This window comes from Montipora foliosa, chromosome 14 (genome assembly GCF_036669935.1).
Source record: "Montipora foliosa isolate CH-2021 chromosome 14, ASM3666993v2, whole genome shotgun sequence".
Lineage (NCBI taxonomy): Eukaryota > Metazoa > Cnidaria > Anthozoa > Scleractinia > Acroporidae > Montipora > Montipora foliosa.
In genome coordinates, this window is record NC_090882.1 from 20,886,498 (window position 1) to 20,895,401 (window position 8,904).

The following is an 8,904-nucleotide window of genomic DNA, read 5'->3' on the forward strand; positions in this document are numbered from 1 at the left end:
AGCACAGGAAAAAACATTGCAAAAGTCATCGTGTATTGAAATGACACTACAACCTTGTTAAAAATGGACAACTATATGCTCTGCACAACAGACTTGGAGAGCAGCAAGACAGAAGACTTTTGTGATCCACGACTTGGAAAATCTATCAAAACTTCCCAAATAAAAATTTGCCAAAAGCTGTTGTAATAACATTGTAATCCTACAAACAGCGCATTTTTTAAAGCCTGGAGTCCCAAGCGGCTGCAAAGAGGAAGAAGACACAATGTTATTTGAAGTAATTTAAAGCTTGGGGGCCGGCGGAATTATGATGAAAACTTACTTCAAAGTTGAAGCAAAATCAGCTCAAATTCAAAATTTCCATCTCATAAAGGGTGGTGTATCTGAGGATCGTGTCAATATGCAGCCCTATGATTCATTACAATAAAGCTTCAACATCTTCAAACTAACCTGCATCATTTGCCTTCTCGTGTGAACATCTTGAACTTCGGTAAATCAAATGCCAAACTCCACTTCTTTGGGCCTTTATCTCGTTTTGTTCGCAATTTGATCATTAAAATATTCTCATCCGAACGCCCAAAAAACTCAAAGAATATCCATAGTGATAGAAAAGTGTGTAATTTTGTTACAATCTTTCATCTCTCTTGACAAAATATTTTTCAAAGTGTAGATCGCCCGTTTAAAAACCCGCGGGCAGCGCGTTCAAAATAACAATGGCGCCGAACTCGAATAATTCGATTCCCTTCGCGCATGCTCAGACAAAATGCCCATGTGCTGTGCAGAGCAACAAAGGAGACTTTTGTCTGATTGGCTGTTGAAAATTGTAGTATCCAGTTTTCCAACCGCGCGCTGTGATGTAAACAAAGATGGCTTTCGAAGCGGTGATTTGAACCTGTGCTTCTATGATCGTTCTATATAGCTTCTGCCAGTTGAAGGTGGTCATTTAAACTTTAAGTGACAGGGAAAGATTCTGCAAGGGGCATTTTAGTCGGCGGAAAGTTTTCTTTCGTTACGGTTTTTGCAAGCAGCCCTTTTAGTCTGCTCGGGGAAGCAACGCCTCTGAAGTTGCTTCGAGTCAGCTTTTATACTTTTTAGCTTTATTTCTCCATTTAAGTGAATGCATCGGAACAAATGCTCAAAGTGCGAAAAGACCCGAGCAAAGGCCAGATTCCTTTGTTGGGAAGGGAGTACTATCTAACGTGGTTGCGAAATATATCCCTCGAGCTCGCAGGCTTCGATTTATCCAACTTGAATGCAGCGCTGGAAGGAAGTATGTCACTTCAATCACTTTCTTGCATTGATCGTTTAGAGTTATGAGATGTCCTCAGTCCTTTGAAAGAACATCTTATCTCAACAGATATGTCGACAGAAATTTAATACCAGCCGCGCCACCTCTATTTTGTGTATGTGTCTGAGGCCAACCTGGTTCACTGCATTTATCTCATGTGCAAACAGTAATTATTCATTGTTTTCATCATTTATGCTACCAGCGAATTCCGCAAAAGTGATGTTGATGTTCTTAGGAAATCTATACATTAGTGAGGAATGATTGGTCACTGCCATCAGACTTGTAGGTTGTACTGAAATGAAATTTTCTGAATGAGTTCTCTTTGGGGAGGTAAAAATTTCACTTGACCATTTGTAGATGTAAATTACACCCACATTAAATGTACAATTAAAATTGGGATGTCTGGAAATACATAAAGCAGGTCTTGTCTTCTGTGCAATGTTTAAAACTAAAAGGGCAATTAAAGGCAAAGCAGACTTTGTGATAGAACTCTGACACAATATTAACTACTTATTAATTTTGATGTGAGCATTTCATGCTCATTCATATTCATTGCTCACTTTTGTGGTAAGTTACTATCTCACTGCAGAGAATAATGTAAATTTACCTAAACCAGGATGAAAATGTACAAAATGTGCAGCCATTGCAGTCTTAAATGTTTTTAGTCTATTAATTAACCCATTGACCCCTGGGGGTTCCCTATTGATGGCCGGTTTAGGGGTGAAAGGGGATTATTAAATATAGTACATCAATAATATTACCGTATCAGTAATTGAGCCAGTATTTAATAACTAATGTGACCCAATAAAATTTATTTTAATATTGATTCCAACAGTGTTAAGTAATTAATATACATTGATTTAGGATGATGGAACATCACACACCATTTTGTGTTCCAACATTAAATTTTTTTTTTACTTCATTCTTGGTGTATGGCAACTTATAGTAACTGCAAAAAACTTGCAGAAGAAATTGAAGAGAAGGTATACCTGAATATTATGGCTGTTTTGTGTGTCAAAAAGTTTAATTGACCTGGTCTGGTTTTGTTTATTTTTGCTGCCATTCCTTGCACGCAGTCACATGTCTCATAAAACTTGAATGTGCAGACAAAGGTAAAATAATTCACCATACAAAGTTTAAAGAATTGTTATATTTGTATTATTTATTAAATGGGATTCCAAAAGCAGAAAGATGCAAATAGCGACACACACACCCATGCAAGGCAGCCACACAAGGGAATGAAAATTTTAAAATATACATTATTTACAAATATAATGTATAATTACTTATCATGTAAATCATCATGAACAAAATTATATTTTACAATAATTACTTGTCATGTAAATTTTACTATACAGTTTGTAAATATCTTTAAAATTTCAATTACTACAGTTTCCCTCAAATTTAAAGTAAGAAATTTATCAAATCGAAAAGTGCAGTGCAAAGTTGTGGTAAGCAGGCATTTTTATTTGTAAATATTACTACACTAACTAAACATTTTTTATGTAATTAAGTATAATTTTTAATAGCTGGGACTACTATTTGTTGCAATAAAAGCAAGAGTCTTACTTGCAGTACATTGCATTTAAGAATGCATTGCAACTGGATAGAGTTGAATCATCGCATCTCAAAGTGCCAAGTTTCGATGGAAATTAGGTTTACTTTCACAGGGCATTTTCGGGCGCCCTGCCACTTTTAAAGGAAAACTTTCAAAGCAGTTCGATTCTTCACAAATATGTGCTTTCCATACTAATGGCGATCGCTGGACCAAGACATATTTGCTGAGATTTGACCGAAAGTAACGTGAACACTGACGCCATTGTCTGATTTGGGGTAAGAAAATTTCAGTTGCGCGTCAAATATACACGGTTGTAGTTCACATTTCAAGAGGAGAAAAGACAAAAAAATGTCCAGACGGTATGAAAATCACACATTAACAATACAGAGACTTTTGGTGTCTTAGTCCAGAGAAAATAACACTTGATGGTGGAAAAAACAAGTACTGTTTCGTCGACAAAGAAAAGCACTTTGGTAAACGAAGAAGTCGAAACGTCGGGGTTCAGTATTCGCTGTGCCACTTTTACCGGGAATATCTCTAGTCAAACCTTATCTTTGGCTCACAAAATATCACCTGTTGACGGCTTTTCGTGGACGAACGTCGGAGACAAAAGTCCTGTACTCTTAATGACCGAGTTTGGTTTAAACAGAAAAAGCTATAAACCGATTGACATTTTGCAAAATGACTCTTTCGTCCGGATAGAATGTATTCGCTTCAAAGAGAGAACAAACGAAATTCTTCTGTCATGTTTTTCTGTTACTTACCTTAACTCCATTCATTGATAAATTTTAAGCTGTGACATCCTTTGAACGGATTACCAGCTCATTTACCACTGACGCGCCATAAGCAAATCCCGTCAACCTGGCAAATTTGTTTTGCATTCACTTCAAGCGCGGGTATCCACGTGAAAAAACCACAGCGGAAAATTTTAATGCCGGTTCCAGTTACTTAAATACGTAACATTATTCAATATTGTGATTTGCACATTCAATCATGACCATACGCGTTGCAAATAAGGCAAAATTTTTCCAACTTCGCGCAATTCTTTGACAAGTCTGAGCACACCGCATCATTCTAAAACAGCCGATCTAAGCATGTTTCGTTTCATCCGAGATAAAGGACTTTCCCAAGTAGAAGGAATTGCCGAGGTCTTTCTAGCTTTTGTCCATCTTCTTTCGATATTTGTACCACAAGTGCATAGATAGCATTGAAAGTGAATGCAATAAAAACTACAACTGGCGACAGCGTCGACATCTTTACTTCCCGCGTTCTAAGACTGTCTCGAAGGTTTTCAACCAATCACAATGCAAATAAAATTGAATTTGCCATTCATTATGCGCATGCGTGACATTAGTCTCCTTTGTTGTGCATTCACTGGCGAAAAATGTCTGATTGGTCGAGGCCTTGTCATGTGACTTCAATACCTCAAATCAAACATGGCTGCCATTCGGTGTTTATTAGATCAATTAGATCAAAAGACCCTTTTTCAGGCCAGTAAAACGGACGAATGTTGACTGCATAGTGCGTTTCTATGCCAGCGAGATTCTCTTTTAAGCCAACAGGTCTACGAGGGAAATTTCTTTAAAAATTTCAAGGTCAATGCGAGTCTTGGTTGCTAGCGTTCGAGTGGAAATTCGTTTGTGGAGCTTACCAGCTAATGGATTACCATCTTGATTTCAATTCATGCGTTTATCTTTTAAAAAGTGAAACAAAAAAGATACCACTAAATTTCCAAATGGTTTCTCTTCCAACTAAATAGTTACACACTGTTTCCGCGGGGTCTCGCATCTAACAGAAAATGTTAAGATTTTTGCATTTTTTTCAAAATTAAGTTGTTAAAATTGCCATTCAAGAGGTCCATAGAGGAAAATTTATTAAGACCGAGGGGAAAATTAGGAAATGTATTTCAGTCGTTCAAAAATAAATTTTAAAGTGAATTTAGCAGTAATAATAACCAAAATCATACTTAACATGTCATAGCACGTCATATTGGGTACACTAGAAGGAAACCTTTTAGTTGCAATTATATTTTGTTATAGTTGTTCCAAGCAAAATGCCAATTGTTTGGTTTCCTCCAAATTATAGGAATAAACATGGATTAGGTTAACTCTGAATAGCCAAAACAACAATATTTGATTCAAAAGTCCAGCTTACTAGCAGGGAGAATTTAAATTACTGTAACAAAATATTACTACAGCTAATAATACGCTTTCACCACATTGTAGTGGGTTAATGTGACAACAAAAATACTTAATCAGGAATTGATTTTATCTTCCAGCAATAAAACAGCAGGAGGATATAAAATTAGGTATTTTCAAAGTTTAGAAAACTTGTTGAAGGTGATTCAGTGCCACCCTCCAAAACTTTTCACAAATTTCACGCTGGCCTACTAAGTACTTCCAGTACAACAAATTATCTAACCTGTCTTTGCGGACTCTGGTTGCAACACAGCTGCTTCAATAATTTTAATCCCCTTGCATTAGATTTAACTTTTAGAAAAACCATAACTTCATATTTCCGTAATAATCGTTCAAAGACATTGAGCAAATGCATACAAAGCTACATTTGAAAGGGACATAATCCCATGTTGCAGTTTTCTGGATAAGACTTCACAGAAATAACTCCTGTTACCTTTCCATATGTAAAGAGGTCCCATGATTTATGAGTCAATTAGACAATGAGTCAATGAGATTCACAGTCAATATAGCAATAATTTATTGATCAAGCCTAAGCCCTCGTTTTAGTGATTAGGCCTAAGCACTCTCTGAAATTTTAGCTTTCATTTTATGGGTTAGGGTAACTGTACTAACTCATTGACTCATGACTCATTGACTCATAAATACTTAAGACTCATATGTAAAAAATATTTCAACATTAGATGCAATGAATTTTTTAGCAATTGCTGTAAATAATAGTAAGCATTCCTACCATTTCAAAGGATGAATAAATTAAAGTTGAATGCAGTAAGTGTAAGAAGTAAAAAAAGTGGAAAGTGGTCCAATTTATTTAAGCTGTAATCAATTTCCATCCTTGCTTTAGTCCCTGGATAGGGTGGTGTAGTGAACAAACTACCCCAAGGGGGTACTGCTTATCATACTGAGACCAAACAGCTGGCAGAGTTGCTGCAGTACATTTAAGGCTATCAATCTCACAAATGAGTGGAACTGTAGAAAACTTTGGTAAGCGAGCAAGTAGCTTTTACTTATGAATTATAAAATGCCAGCCATTTGTCAATTTAGAACTGGTTCCCCTAAGGGGTCAGATTTCTTTAGCCTACATCCAGAAAACAAGACTCTGTTACCTTTAAGGGTTGTTTAAAAAAAAAAGACCCCTCCTGAGCAAACTGCATCCTCATGTTTGGATTCTCATTGATTTAATGACTTTAACGATATTATACAAATTTGTTCTACAATAATACTCAAATACCATCAAAGTATTTTTAACCTAACTTTTTTGCAAAGTTTACTCCTTGAGCCACCAGCTTCAACTTTGATTCTTTGTTCTAAAAGCCAAGGCCGTTGTATAGCAATGGTGGAGGTGATGATCAGTCACTTTGTTTTGGTTCAAATGAAGAAAGAAAGTCAAAGTAATGATCGCACTCTAATTAACCCTTTCACCCCTAAACCGGCCATATTTTACCCTGACTAAACCCAGAGTATTTTGCTCTGTCTAACACCAGACGATTTTACTCGTCAATGGGGAAACCCATGTAGTCAACAGTCTTACAGTACTTCTCAACATAAAGAAAATGAATTCTGTGGACTTGAACATTCCCAAAAAGAAATGCCGTATATTCCAAATATGGTTGCGTAAACTCTTCAAGATTTACCTGCTTCAGGAACTTCAAATCAATGAATATTTTGAATATTTTTCCTGAACTCCTGCAAACTTTGTACACTTTTTAATGGTTTGCCCTTTAAAAGTAACATTCAGAAATAATGCAAATACAACTGAGGTTGCTTTGCATTATCTACAAGACAAGAAAACAATATCGAGGCCCCATTAGGGGGGGTCTGAGTATCCCGTATCCCATTAATTTTTGGCCAAAATATCCCGTATCCCGTTAATTCTTATTTGATTCTTTTAAAAAATGATAACTTCGATATCCCAGAATCTTTTTAAAAATATCCCGTATCCCTTTAATTTTCCGCCCAAATATCCCGTATCCCTATAATTTTTTACCCAAATATCCCGTATCCCGATAACCCCTAATAGGGCCTCAATATCCTTTATTCAAACACAATCAATATTAAAGCAATAACACATGCTTGTGGGGTCATGTGCTAACTATAATAAAGATACACTACAGGAAATAAAAGCTTAAAACTAACTATGTGACAGACATAGGATATCTACACATAAGGGATAAGAAAAATAAATCAATTGCTATCCAAAATATCATATTGCAAATACACCAAAAGGTAACGGTTGATTGACAAGTTCCTTGTGAAAAATGGTAGAGCATGTTTGAAGTCCAGCAGGACCAAGATGAGAAGTTATGATAAAAACTCTAAACATATTTTTTACCAAAATTATTTTACTGCCATCAACCCCAATGAGACCTTATGCATGGGACACTGTTTCTAGCTGCAGCTCCAACTCACATAATATATTAATAAATTTTGCCATGTAAGAAAAGAACAAACATGTGGGGTGTAAGCAAAAAAAGTCCAAGGCAATAAAGCTTCCTTTCAGCCTTTTCAGGAACAACTATCCACTGTCAACCATACTTGACTCAAAACAGAATTTCCTTGATCCAACAACACATGACAGTCCCCTAAAACCAAAATCACATCATTAATGCTTCCAGAAAACAATAGTAAAAAAAACCTCAATCTATAGATACCTATATACATCTGTACCTACACTTTTGTTCTTCCAAACATTATTTTAACTAACATGGATTTTGATTTTGATTTTTAACTCAAATTGATTGCAAATCCATAACTTGGTAACGACTTGAACGCAAGGATCGTTGAGTTATGACTGCTAAAAAGTATAATAACTTAGACCTTCACCAGAAAAGGGAATATAAATGACCTTAAAAGCAGCTATTTAAACTATTTGATACTAGGGTTACGTTACCAATGAGACAATCACATTCAAAATCAAATTCATATCTGATCGAATCATTGATCATTCATGTAGAGGTGCCGATCGTAAGGTGTAACGCAGAAAAAAATAACCTTCACGTTGAACAATATTGCCATTTCCCTGCCACCTGGTACAGGCCAATTCACACATGAACGGAAACCTTAGGAATCCTCCTTTCTGCATATTACAGTAACTTTTTGTACCCGGTGGCAACAAACTTTCCACATTAAAAATTGCGCAAAAAAACTCACCTGTTTCGCAGCTCTTTTCCCACGAAATAAAATTTTCCAGGAGCAAATTTTCCGAGGATGCTGGTTGGATTGGACTTTCAAACGATTTAAACAACATAGACGTTCTCTAAGAATACAGTCCACTTGAAACTGGCGTTAAAACTAGCCTTGATCGCTCTAAAAAGAACGGAAACCAACAAGCTACCGATTCTCAACCGGCAGCCATTTTTCTGTTCTTCTCGGGCGTGTTTTTTTCACGAGAGCCAATGATAGTCCCGGAAACGCGTCACGTGTCATATCGCGCGACTCATGCGCAGACATTTTTCGCCAGTGAATGTTGTGCAGAGCAAGAACCGCGCTCGACCCATGGCCGCGCGGTTAATAATCAGGAAATGATGACGTTTTCACACGGCGAGTCGCCGGCGAGTAAGTCTTGGGTAATTATGACGCAGAAGAAAATAGCCGAAGAACAAGGTACACTGAAAACACAATTGTGGAATTGTCACAGTACGTCATATGTTTACACTCGCGCTATGAGCGATTGTTGCAGGAAGAACAGTTACGGTGTGTCGGTGCAGTGCATCTTAAGTCTTTTGAGCTTCATTTTTTGTGTGAGAGGGTTCAAAGTAATCGATTATATTTCGCCCGAATTGTTCAGCGAGCACAAGATGGAATAATTGCGAAACACTCAAATACTTACAAGCACTAGCATACTCGTCATATGTCACGGTGCGTCA